The sequence below is a fragment of the Procambarus clarkii genome, chromosome 38 (genome assembly GCF_040958095.1).
Source record: "Procambarus clarkii isolate CNS0578487 chromosome 38, FALCON_Pclarkii_2.0, whole genome shotgun sequence".
NCBI classification, from domain to species: Eukaryota; Metazoa; Arthropoda; class Malacostraca; order Decapoda; family Cambaridae; genus Procambarus; species Procambarus clarkii.
Window position 1 is genome coordinate 16,229,710 of NC_091187.1, and position 14,241 is coordinate 16,243,950.

The following is a 14,241-nucleotide window of genomic DNA, read 5'->3' on the forward strand; positions in this document are numbered from 1 at the left end:
GTATTATTTTAAGTATAGTTAGGCCGAGACAGGATTGGTTAGAATTATTCTTCTGGCAATTATCTGTTTTCAATATATGGTAAAGCATTTAAGTCCCCGTGGCGTAGTGGTAAAACACTCGCCCGACGTTTTGCGAGCACTTTAACCTGGGTTCGTATCCAGGCCGGGATTGACCGGGTGCCAATCATTAACTGTAGCCTCTGGATTGAGTTCCAAAGACTGGATCCCTTTATTTGCATGGAGTGTTTGCACAGATTTAATTTGACTCTGGGGATATAAGATATTTATTTTTGGTGTGGTACTCATGGGTTGTAGTACACCTATCAAGGAAAAGTTTCAGATCAAGATTAGTATGTTGGAACAATGTTTTGTACATGTAAATAGCACATGAGAATTTTTGGAGTGTATGTTTAGCATGTTAAGGGACTTAAACAGAGGGGCTGTGTGTGTGTGTGTGTTGTCTGAAGACAGAGTTTGTTATAGTTCTGATAACAGATTTTTGCTGACTGGTGATAGGCTTGAAGTAATTTTTCAGTGGTTAAACCCCATGCACAGATAGCGTATGTTAGATAGGGATAGATTAGCGCTTAGTATCATGAGAGGAAAGCAGAGTGGGGGACATAATATATGATTTTAGAAAGTTTACCGACCGTTTTTGAGATTTTTTTTGGCTATGTGTTGTATGTGGGTGCTGAAGTTCAATCTTGTCTATGTATAGGCCAAGGAACTTTCCCTCGTGTTTATTGCTCATGGTAACATTGTCTATCTGAAGTTGATTTTGATATGATGAATTACTACCAAATGAAATGTAGTAAGTCCTTAATATGTTTAGTGTGAGTTTGTTGGTTGACATCCATGAATGTACTTTTTTAATTCATTATTGACAGTATTATTTAGTGTCTGTGGGTTGGGGTCAGAATTAATGACGGTAGTATCGTCAGCAAATAGTATATGTTTAAGAATGTTAGGAACATTTGGCAAATCATTGATGTATATAAGAAATAGGCGAGGTCCTAGGATGCTGCCCTGTGGCACTCCTACTGTTTATATAGGGCATACGTAAATCTGTGTATCTATGTACTTACGTATGTAGGTTAACTTAGCATTTTAAAAGCACCGAATCACCTTCTGTGGTTGATTGTTCAATAAACCCTTGAACTATATGTTTAACACATCTCTAACCCTGTCCATGGAGGACAGAAGAAAATGTATATATGCTGCTTAGCATTGTAAATGTGTGGCCATGTCTGTGGTAGAAAATAATAAAAAAAAAATGATAGGGGGGGGGGGGGATGGCTACATACTGGTGTCTGTCACTGATATGTGAATGAATATAGTTCAGAACAAGGCCTTGGATACTATGGTAGTGAAGTTTAAGTGGTAGTTATGATTTACAATATCAAAGGCCTTTCTCAGGTCAATGAAAAGGCCAATTGGGAACTCATTTCTTGAACAAGCTTGGTTATTTTTAATCACACTTAATTACATTATCTTTGGCCTCTGTACTATTGCATCTAAAGACTCAAGACAGACTGATATCACTAAAACTTTCACTCTACACAGCAGTTGTCTCATGTACATGAAATCTAAGATGTCAAAAATTATTAAGTTACTGGGATTCCTTACGCTTGATACGTTTTCTGTGACAGGAGCCCAGAACAAGCGCTTCCATTCTCTTTGATTGAAGATGGCTAACTGGGATGTTTTGCGTTGAAGAGACGTTGCAAGGAAGGCCAAATCATTGTCTCCTGTTATGAAAGAGAGAGAGAGAAATGACTTACTACACTATGCAAATGAAGAGTCACAATAACGTGGCTGAAAAAAAATCTTCTTATATAGCATTATATATGCTATATAAGAATTTCCGGACGACAGAAGACGCTAAATTTCTCTCTGAAGGAAGAATTAGCTTAATCTGGTTCCCCCTGGATGATGGCTAACTAAGTCTGGTTCACTGACTCATCCTAATAAACTCCTTTTACTGCAGCGATATTGAAGACTGCCTATGGTGTGACCAATATCCACATTAAACTCATCTTCCCTGAAAACTGCTTCTACCCTGCTGAAACGAATGGAAGCCTGCCAGATCTGCTTTCCAATGAATCCATCAACAGACTTAAAGATGAAGGACTAATCATCTACCCTCTAACCTAGTTGCAAGCTAAAAGAACAATGCTCATTAAACAGAGTAAACCCCTTGTTAACCCATCTTGACTTAGAAATTATAACTGAAACAAAACCTAGATCTCAATATCATCCACTCCTTCGTGATCAAGAGGAGACTGATCCCCTAAAAGCCTGAAGTTTACTCTTGCAACCGCAGAGGAAGCATCAAAGGCACTCTTCACTAGCATCTAAGCCTTTGGCATAAAATCCACCCGAAACTAAATCTCCTTGCAAAAATACTACAAAATCAATGTTTAAAATGCTTCAGCTACAATCATTAATAAGACGTGTGTGTGTGTGTGTGTAAGCCAAACAAATGCTCCAACTCTGCTAACCGCAGGTGCACCTTGTGCCATGGGAGCCACTTTATTATCACTTCCTTCTGTAAGACCAGGGAAATAGACATTATATAGACCCAAGAGGATGAAGCAGAGGCACAAGTCCAACAAACTGTTACCTTACACTAGCTCCACCCACCAGACACTGTGTTATCCCCAACCACAGCTCCCTCCCACACAACACCGACCAAGCTCCCTCCCACACAACACCGACCAAGCTCCCTCCCACAGAACACCGACCAAGCTCCCTCCCACACAACACCGACCAAGCTCCCTCCCACACAACAAAGACCAACCACATAGGCAGCAAACCCTCCCAAGCCAGCATCCAACTCATCCAGCAAGTTTCCACCAACAATCCCAACACCAGCAACCAACCAGCCCCGAGTAAATGAGTCCGACTACTAATAATTAGAGAAGCGTGGCCCAAGATCTGAAGTTCTTCTCCGGGAACACATACAAGCACGTACAACACCTCACTCCAGCAGACCTAGGGGTTCTACTATCACGTATCTACCGAGGGTGTGGTAGATGAGGACTGTAGGACCTCGTAGGGTAGTCTTCCTGAGGGCGTCCACGCTGTGGGCAGCTGTCCTCGCGGCTGAGTTGACTCGCAGTCGACCGCCGACCATACCTGCGGTGACAAGAGGGAATACAGCCTGCTGTAATCAGAATTAGTTGCAATGTTAGTAATAATAAGCATTTTGTTGACCAAACCACACACTAGAAAGTAAAGGGACGACGACGTTTCGTTTCACAATCGACTTGAGAATGGTCCAGGACGGACCGAAACGTCGTCGTCCCTTCACTTTCTAGTGTGTGGTCTGGTCAACATATTTCAGCCACATTATTGTGACTCCTCGTCTGAATAAACATTTTGTAATAGCAACAATAGTCATTATGTTACCACTACTAGAGTAGTAGTAATAGTTAGCTTGTACTTATAGCAATAACAAAATAAATACATTAGACAAAGGAGAATTTATTATAATTAGTGAAATCATTACTAATATTTTTATTTATCTGAGAATCCCGCGTCTCATAACACCCAGTAATTTGTTCCATTAATCAACAACCTAATTACCAGACCAGTATTTACCCAAGTTTTTCCTGAATTTTAAACTTATTCAATTTGTTGTCATTGTTTCATGTTCCGTTTAGTGCACATAAATCTAACACCTTATTAGTATCTCCGCTGATAATACATTTTCATCAGTGTATATACATAATTCCAGTGTATATACATAATTCGTGTCACCCTTCATACATTGTTTTTTTCTAGAGAATGTAAATTATGCTTTCTTAATCTCACTTTATATAAAAGGTTCATAATAAGAGGCCTGGCATTCCGCGAGCGCTATGTCATGGGTTCGTATCCTGGCCGGGGAGGATTTACTGGGCGCAATTCCTTAACTGTAGCCTCTGTTTAACGCAACAGTAAAATGTGTACTTGGATGAAAAAACGATTCTTCGCGGCAGGGGATCGTATTCCAGGGACCTGCCCGAAACGCTACGCGTACTAGTGGCTGTACAAGAATGTAACAACTCTTGTATATATAAAAAAAAAAAAAAAAAAAAAAAAAAAAATCCATTGATTAACTTTGTCAATCTCAAGAATTAAAAAAAATCCCATTTAAAGAGAGATATTAAGGAAGCTAAATTTGCATTCAGTAGATAGTGGAAGAATTCAAGGTGACGATATTTGAGTATGCGAATGGATAAAATGGTATAACAATGATAATAAGGTTTCAATATAGCACCGGCTATGGTGAGCCCGTAGTGGACTTACCTGGCACAGGAGCGGTGCTGTGTCTCTCCCCGCGGACCCAAAATTGGGTCACCTATTTTTCTCTTGAATGTAAGCGAGAGACGTATTTTTAAGTCTGATGAACAAATATTTCTATAAAATTCAATTCTTATCCGATCGACTTGGGGATAGTATGAACATGTTTGCCATGAAATTTACGTTTTCTTTAATAACCACATAGCCTTTTTGAGAGAACGGCATTGTATTGTATCTTTGTGGTAAAACTATTGTATTGTTGACACGGCGAGTGTAATCGACGTATGTTTTTTTATTTGGTGCCGATCTAAAGCATCTTTGTGTGACATTTTATACATATGTTCTTCTATAACATTCTATTGCGAACACATTGGTACAAAAATGAAATACGTACATAGAAAATTAAGGTCAGAAGAGTTGAAAGAATATTCACTTGTCAATACTGGTTTCGCCGATGTGTGGTAACAGGTATAACACTTCGCCCACTTCACACACTCTTGCGGGTAGGCCTCGATCATGATTCTACATTTATATGCATATGTCCGTATAGGGAATTTTATTGCGATCCCAGTGATACCAAATTTAACGCTGTAGGACAAGTGTGAAGTTGACAACCCTGAAAAGAATGGAAACATCTCGTCGCTGTTTGGAGCTCGCGGCTAGTGATCGACGTAGTTTTTTTATCTGGTAATGGTCTAACTCATGCTTTGGTGACATTTTATACATATGTTCTTGTAGAATATTCTATTGCGAAAACATTGGTACAAAAATTAATTATGTACATCAAAAATTAAGATCAGCACAGTGAAAAGAATATACACTTTTCAGTGTTGCCGCGCGATCGCCCGAAACGCTGGGAGCACTTTGCCCTAGTTAATTTTCAGTTTGCTGACAGCGCGAAAGTGATACCAGACTCACTACCTGGAACAAAAAGTTCCAAGTAGCACGGGCTATGGTGAGCCCGTAGTAGGTCTAATAGGTCTTCTGGGGGTTCTTAAAATGTGTATGAGACCATTATTCAACCTCCCGTTGGGCTCCCCACCTGCTAGGGAGACACCCTCCGTCCCCTCGATGGCCTGCAGCACTAGCAGCAGAGCGAAGCGAAGGGTCTTGCTCTGCGACCCGCTCATAGTAGGTCTCAGCGAGGTCTTCTGACGCGGTCTTCAGGGTGACTGGTCTCCACCTGACGAAGGAGGAGTTAGTACGAGTCATAGATGCTATGGAGAGACCTATCAGGGGGGGGGAAAGCGCCATGCTATTTGACTATATAGAACTGGCAAGGGGTCAGGATAAGGATTTTGGGATGGGACGGAGGGAAGGAATGGTTCCCCAACCACTTGGACGGTCGGGGATTGAACGTTGACCTACATGAAGCGAGACCGTTGCTCTACCGTCCGGCCCAAGTGGCTGGGTACATATGCTATGTATTTGAATAACTATTGAGTAATTTGAGGAGAATGCAAAATGGGTATTTGTGGAGATAATGGATAAAGGATTTATGTGTATGAGGTCTAATGGGATGATGAGAGATAATGGGTGTGAGGGATAATAGGTGTGGCAGATGGTAAATGTTAATGGGTTCAGCCAGCTGGGAAGAGTTGCGTCACCATCTGGATTGATCGTCACCTCAACACACACACTTTAGGCTCCAGTATTTGCAACATTCCTCCATGAATCATCATTCATAACTGCATATGATGTTGTGTTGCATACCTACTCATGACTCATCCACTCCTACTCTGCTAAATTCACCAACACATTATTAAATTACTCTTTCATTCACTTTACATGCTCTTACTCTCATTCCGTCCCAACATTCTCTTTCTCTTCCCGTTTATTATTTCCCTTAATTTCTTCATTCTTTCCTTCATTTCTTCGTTTCCACCCTGAATACCTCTCCCTCCGTCTCCCCACATCTCTCTCTCTCTCTCTCTCTCTCTCTCTCTCTCTCTCTCTCTCTCTCTCTCTCTCTCTCTCTCTCTCTCTCTCTCTCTCTCTCTCTTTCTCTCTCTTTCTCTCTCTCTCTCCCTCTTTCATCCGTATGTTCTTTCAGCTCGTTTGAAGGTCAACAAGAGCTTCTAGATTAACCCAATTACGGTGTTCGCGGCTTCAAAAGATAGAAATGATGTCATTAATGAAGTTCAATAGTGTCGGGGGCAATCTTATCTCTGATGACAAATCAATGTATTCCTTTAAAGAATTGCAATTGCATTTTGTCCCTTTTTCTCCATGCACTGATTTTTAATGAAAGTACACACACACACACACACACACACACACACACACACACACACACATACATATATATGTACATATATATCTTGGAACAAAAATATATCGTTCTCTTGGATCAAAATTATGTTTTACCTTTTCCAGTGTCAGGAAATCTGGAAAACTTTTCTATTACATGAAAAAAAAATGATGAAGTTTCCCCCCAAGACTCAATAGTCACCCACGATCACCAGGATTGTAAAGTGGTAAACTGTGTTTACCTTGTGGAAGCTGGAGGACTCCTTGAGTACCTTCGACGCCAGCCTGTCTGAGTGAATAGCGTTGGTGTTAACTGCAGCGCTCCCGAGTGTCAGAGTGCGTCCACCCTGCCAGCTGCTCTGATGCCTCCACAACTCAGTTTTCACACTAATCACATTGAGTTTACACACCGTGAAAACACTAGTTATCAGTTGTGTAGTCGGCCTTCACTTTGCAGGATACATATAATATTATACATATGGGACTGTAGTCGGCGGAGTAGTAGAGAAATATCAGCAGGTAGAGCGCTGTGTTGAAGAGCAGGTGGAGCAGCAGCAGATGAGTATAAGCAGGTATAGTGAGGTGCCGTCCGGACACTGGCACTCACCTCACTGCCTACTCCAGCGCGTGTCACCAAGCAACAGCTGGCACCAGCACAGCTCATCGATAACTCCATAAGTGCCAGAACAAATTATATAGTCATTTATTCAGTTTAATTTCCTTCTTAAAATCCAAAACGAGGATTACTGGAGAGAGAAATACAAATATAAACAAAATTGGGAGGATTTAGGATAAAAACCCACTATGAGAAGTCTATGAGAAGTCTATGACAAGTCTATCACAAGTCTATTACGTCCAAGAGAAGACATTACCAATAATAATGAGAGGATTACTAGCAAGAAACCGGTTGCATTGAATTGCAGAAATCAAGAATAGACCTTTATTACTCAAACAGAACAGTATTGCCAAAGAGATGATGGATAAATTAAGCTGACTTAAGTGTAACATATTGACTGACATAGTCATGGTGAGACATACCTGGGGAACATGGTGCTCTGAATCATATCACCTGTGGTATTCCTGCTAATGTTATCCCTATGGGAGAAGAGAGGAGGTGTGTTGGGATAGGTGAGTGGCAGACATCAGACGCAAATTAAAAAAGCAGATATGTGTTATGATGTAAGGAATGGTCAATTACAATGACACAAAGAATGGTCAGATACAATGATGTAAGAAATGGTCAAGCACAGTGACGCAAGGAATGGGCACATAAAATGACACAAGTCAAGCACAGTGACGCAAGGAATGGTCAGATACAATGACGCAAGGAATGGTCAAGCACAGTGACGCAAGGAATGGTCACATACAATGACGCAAGGAATGGTCAGATACAATGACGCAAGGAATGGTCAAGCATAGTGACGCAAAGAATGGTCACATACAACGACGCAAGTCAAGCACAGTGACGCAAGGAATGGTCCGATACAATGACGCAAGTCAAGCACAGTGACGCAAGGAATGGTCAGATACAATGACGCAAGGAATGGTCAAGCACATTAACGCAAGGAATGATCAGCTACAATAACACAAGAATGATCAGTTACAATGAGATAATGAATAATTAGATAGAACGACGCAAGGAATGATTAGGTACAATAACGCATTGAATAATCCCATACTATGACGTAGAGAGTAATAACATGCCTCACGACGTAAGAATGCCACAGTCTTTAATACTTAATAAAGCTTCCGTCACGAAGACATTTAGACTACGTCATACAGTGTTGCCACAACAACGGTAAATACACAGAACTAAAACAGTTGATACAACTGTATTTGACTTAGTTCTGGATCTCCTTATTCCCTATTATGGCGTTGAATAGCACTGTAGATTAGCATTTTGTTTTAATATATGGGATTAGACGGGGATTGGAAAGTTCTATGTACAACATTGTTTATACAGAACTCTTAATACTATTATAATCCCATCTTCAGTGATTTGTAAACTATTATATATTTCGTCTATATGCGCGGAAGCCAAAAACTTTATGAAAGTTATTTATTTTGATTGCTTAATTAATCCATATATAGGAGCAACTTGGGTGAAAACAATTCATGTTGAAAACATCTCGAGAGAGAAAACTATTCTTAGAAATTAGAAGATTAGAAAACTATTCTAATCTTCATTTGCAAAATTTCAAAAGTGTATTGAAATTAATTCGAGATTAGCCTCCAAGTCTAAACAAGGGATTTCTAATTTTAACTTGAGTGTTCAATATATCGAGTGACCTTTAGTCCACCCCCACCCGCTCCTAGTATGGTAGGAGCCTAGTACCGAAATAGCATTGGCTATTTCGTGGATCTATCTCCCTACTGTATTGTTTCTTACGGGGATCTATCATCCCTTAATGTATTGTCCCATCCGGGGATATAATGTTCCAGAATGTGTTGGTTTATCTCTCCGAGCTTCGTCTCAACAGTGTTCTGGGTTTTTAATGTTATGTACGATCTTTCCCTCTCGTGGGTCTCTGCCTGCGTTTCTTTTTTACATTTTTCTCTCACTTTAACATTTCTCTTCGATTTGTTTTTCTCTTTTAATATATTTTCTTCTTATTTGAATTTGTTTGATTTTACTTGCCATAATTTCCTTTTATTGAATTGTTTCTTCTTGCATTTTTGTTTCTTCTTTAATATACTTTTTCCTTACTTGAATTTTTTAAATTTTATTTTAATATATTTTTGTCCCACTCATTCAAGTCACTAGTTAACGGCAAAGTCTTTGTTATTGACTTAATACCAGTGCTCAAAGTAGATATATTGCCTACCAGACACGTAGAAAACTATAGGTAGGAAAGGAGAAAGCAGTAGGCCTACTGGTTCATATATACTCTTTTGGATATTTTCACGTGTGTTCTCAATCTTGTTAAATTTAGAGTAACAAAGAGACAGTTGGGTACGTTTTCTTTCACCTGAAGGATCTGTTCACCTAGTAGTAGAATAATTACCCGAAAGTTAGGTAACTGTTGTGGTTGGCATATCGCGGAGAAAGTCAGTAGTTGGCTAATAGTAGGAAAACATAACAAATAACATATTGATTGGCGTTGAATAATTGGATGCATGCATAAATTGGGCTGCTTATAGGGATACTAATGCTAGTAAGGATTCTAATAGGGCTGCTAGTAGTGATGTTAACAAGAATACTAATAGGGTTTCTTCTTAGGGATGATACTAGAGAGGCTAAGGTCGTTGCCAATAAAGCTGCTGATAGATTCTAATAGAGGTACTAATAGGGACGGAGGGACTTGTCAGGAGGGAAAGCGCCAAGCCATTACGACTATATAGCACTGGGAAGGGGTCAGGATAAGGAATAGGGATGAGACGGGGGAAGGAATGGTGCCCAACCACTTGGACGGTCGAGAATTGAACGCCGACCTGCATGAAGCGAGACCGTCGCTCTACCGTCCAGCCTAAGTGGTTGGACAAAGGGATGATATCATTAATGCTAATAGAGCTGTTAATGGAGCCGCTAATAGGAATGTTAGAAGCGGTGAAAATGGGCTCACAAGACTACCAATAGGGCGGGTAATAGGGATGCTAAAAGTAGTCACACTTCAAGTGGACAATTTATCTCCCTAAAAGGCAACAATTTTAACCAAATTTACAAATTAACCTTAATTATTATTATTAAATATTAAGTAGATATTTATTTTACCGAAAACTGCGTAAGTTATGATAAATTTCCACTTGCCAGTGGCAACGCACACGCTTGCCAGCGGCACCACACTCTTGCCAGGGGCAATACACGCTTCCCAGCGGCGATACACTTGCCAATGGCATCGAACACTTACAATGTAATAGTGGCCCCCCAGTAAAAAGAGAAGTATACCATTTTATTGGTCGTTTTCTGTACGGAGTAAAGAGAGAGAGAGAGGATGGATACCCTCAGGGGGGACTTCAGTAGGTCGCATTAGGGCCGTAGTTTCTTGAATTTACCTGCTGGGCCACCATCTCTCTAGTGGCCTCAACGGGGACAGGAAGCCGGCAGCTTTTAGAAGGTTTCCCCCTCACTGTAGTCTATAGGAAAATTGTGTATCTAATGTATTCTTAGTAGTAATAGTAGTAGGTCTCCGTGGTGTAGTGGTAAGACACTCGCCTGGCGTTCCGCGAGCGCTTTGTCATGGGTCTGTATCCTGGCCGGGGAGGATTTACTGGGCGCAAATCCTTAACTGTAGCCTCTGTTTAACTCAACAGTAAAATGGGTACTTGGTTGTAACAACGATTCTTCGCGGTGGGGATCGTATTCCAGGGACCTGCCCGAAACGCTACCCGTACTAAGTGGCTGTACAAGAATGTAACAACTCTTGTATATATCTCAAAAAAAAAAAGTAGTCATCCATCAGTCTCAGGAGACTATGGAGTTGCACGCTGGTGTCGGCCTGGTCTGAAGTGGCCTCACCAGGGCGCAAAGCCAGGGTAGGTTGATTCGGGGGAGAAACTGTTACCCAGGCAGCAGGTCCCCCCCCCCCTCTCCACGGCGCTGAAAGTCAGTATTCTTAAGTGTATCAATAATAATACGATTTATTTCATTTCATAAATTTCAAATGTTTTTCATCCCATTAAAGAAATAGTACATGGGGTTATGTACAATGTTTTCTGCTTCTAGGCGTTTACAGGATACAGAGTTGACTTTAGTCCAGTACTATGTTCAGGAGTATACAGACTAGATTAATGGATTTAGGTATTGTATGTACTAGCTCTATCTTTAAATCCAACATTATGTTTGTAACTCATCTTCAATGTATGTACCTTTACCTGAATAAAAATTATAAATCTAAATATAATCTAAATCTAAATCTAGATGGTCAGTATAAGCTCTTGTGGTGAGCTTCATAACCCTTCAGAGGCTGATATAGGCCTTAAACACAACACCACACCAGCCTATAGAAGTAATTTTCTTCCTTGAAGTGAAGTTCTTTTCCTCGATCTTGAAAGTCGTTGTTACAAGTTATATATATATATATATATATATATATATATATATATATATATATATATATATATATTCAGTTATAATAATTATAATATTAATTCATAGTGCCGGGGGACAAGCAGCTAGTGTACATATACGTGTATATATGTATATATACATGTTAAGCTTATATCGACATCTTTCCCCGCCTCTCCAACATCGAAATACTGACCCTACCCACGATGCAATTCCACAACAGCTGACTAATTACCGGGTAGCTATTTACTACTTGGTGAGCAGAGGCATTAGGTGAAAGGAAACAGGCCCATCCATTTGTGTGTGCCAGGTATTCGTACCCGGGATTCCCGATTGTGAGTCGAGAACGAGCCCCACTGTACTACCGAGACCCCTGTAGTAGGTCACATCTTATGCGTGTCGCTTCAAACTAGAATAATTTAAGTTCTTTTAAATAGATTTCGCAATATTTAATTACTCTCACATGTCGATGTTTACACACAAAGTTAATGAGGAAATTATAAAATTAGAAGGACTAAAGAGTCCTGAAGAACAACCATAACAAACTCCAGAATTGAGCAGATAAATGGCTGTTAGTGTTCAATATCAGCAAGTGCAAGGTAAGGAAGACAGAGAAGGGCAATATGCGACTGTAAGTAATCTCTTCCACAAAGGGAAGTCATATACTTGGAAAAATTATCCTTAGTAGTGGATTTAATACCAAAACTAACACCAGAAGCGAAGATTCTTACAAGGTAATTTATAGTCTTGTGATAGCAGCACAAGAACACACAGCCACTCTTCTGAGAGAAGATCTGGTAGCAAATCCTGCCAGTCACAGTGGTAGACTGAGACCTACACGGGTAGTAGATAATAGTCACGCTCCGAGGCGTCACCCTTCGCTGTGACCGAGTTAGAATTTAGCTTTCATGCTGAATAACGGCGGTGAAATACAGTAGTTCCCATGCGTGACTGTATTGCAACATAGTCCTATCTTGCAAGACTGGGTCAGGGCTTTCAACCTATATGAGCGGATTCTACACATGCGCATGGACCCACGCACACACATGAGCTAATGTCTCAGGAATCTGTGCACCAGTTGATTGACAGTTGAGAGGCGGGACCAAAGAGCCGAAGCTCAACCCCGGCAAGCACAATTAGGTGAGTACACACGCACACGCACGCACACTGAAAGACGGGACACCACGAGTGTAGCTCTTATCTTGTAAATAAACTTAATAATTATACACATACACACACACATCACACAATTAGATCGATTAAAAAGGCGGGGTCCAAGAGCTAATAGCTCCATTCTGCATGCACAAATAATAAATACACACTGCAAAAAGAGCCTTTGATACAGAACCGCACAGGAGATGCCAAACAAGCGAGGGGAGCCAAAGAAGAGGACACAGAGAGAAGCACAGCACACGAATGCTTCAGAGGAACATATACATATTGTTCTCTGCGTCACAGTATTACAAAAAATAAGTGAAATAGTAATAATCACTATTACTAATAATTGCTTTCAAATGTATGAGATATGAGAACGTAAAAGCATGGAGCTACTATGTTCCTGCCACAAAAATAGACAGTTGTATCTCGTAGAAATTCTTATATATAAAACAGCAGACGTTCTCAGGCGCATTACTCCTACATTTTCCGCGTCAGCAGCTGTGTTTGAAGCAGGTTGTTCTCTGTTTAGAGAGACTTGTTTAACCTCCGGTCTGCTCCACCACGCAGCAAGGTGCTTAAAAAAAATATACAAAAAAAAATCGAGCTTTCCCTACCCAGCAAACCTCACAAGAGAGGCGGTGCCGTGAACGGGGCTTTTACCCGAGTGAAATCTAAGGTGCCATTTCCTGACAATCAGCCGTGATAGGAAGAGACACTTCCGATGCAATTTCCGTGTGGTGGCTCGAGGCTGGCTACCATCACGTAGGAATCACATGATATATAAGTCATGTCATGTAAGTCATAAGTCATGTATATAAGTCTGCCCTAAACGCTTTGCGTAATAGTGGCTTTAGGCATTGTATGTATGTATGTATGTATGTATGTATGTATGTATGTATGTATGTATGTATGTATGTATGTATGTATATATGTATGTATGTATGTATGTATGCAGTCACCTAGTTGTGCTTGCGGGGGTTGAGCTTTGTCTCTTTGGTCCCGTCTCTCAACTGTCAATCAACTGATGTACAGGTTCCTGAGCCTACTGGGCTCTATCATAACTACATTTGAAACTGTGTATGGAGTCAGCCTCCACCACATCACTGCCTAGTGCATTCCATCCACTAACTACTCTGACATTGAAAAAATGTATGTATGTATGTATGTATGTATGTATGTATGTATGTATGTATGTATGTGTGTAAGTATATTGAGGCAGCGTCATCTTCGACCAATACACAACTTGTTTTAAAAGTTGAATTATTTCACTTTGGAGACGTGATAGGGAGCGAGAACTCACGAGTCAGGTTTTGCATGTAAGTTAAACAGTCTAGACGAAGATGTAGTTGAAGTTAACATGATAAAATAAATTTATTAAAAATATTATAGAACGAAATAGCAATTGATTTAACGTTATAAACAACAGAATGTTCAAAAAGGCGATGGCTGTTAGCTCACGCTCGACCCTGCCAGCACATTTAGGTGAAAACTCCTAGATTTTCTAGATACAGATACAGATACAATTTGATACAGATTTTGAT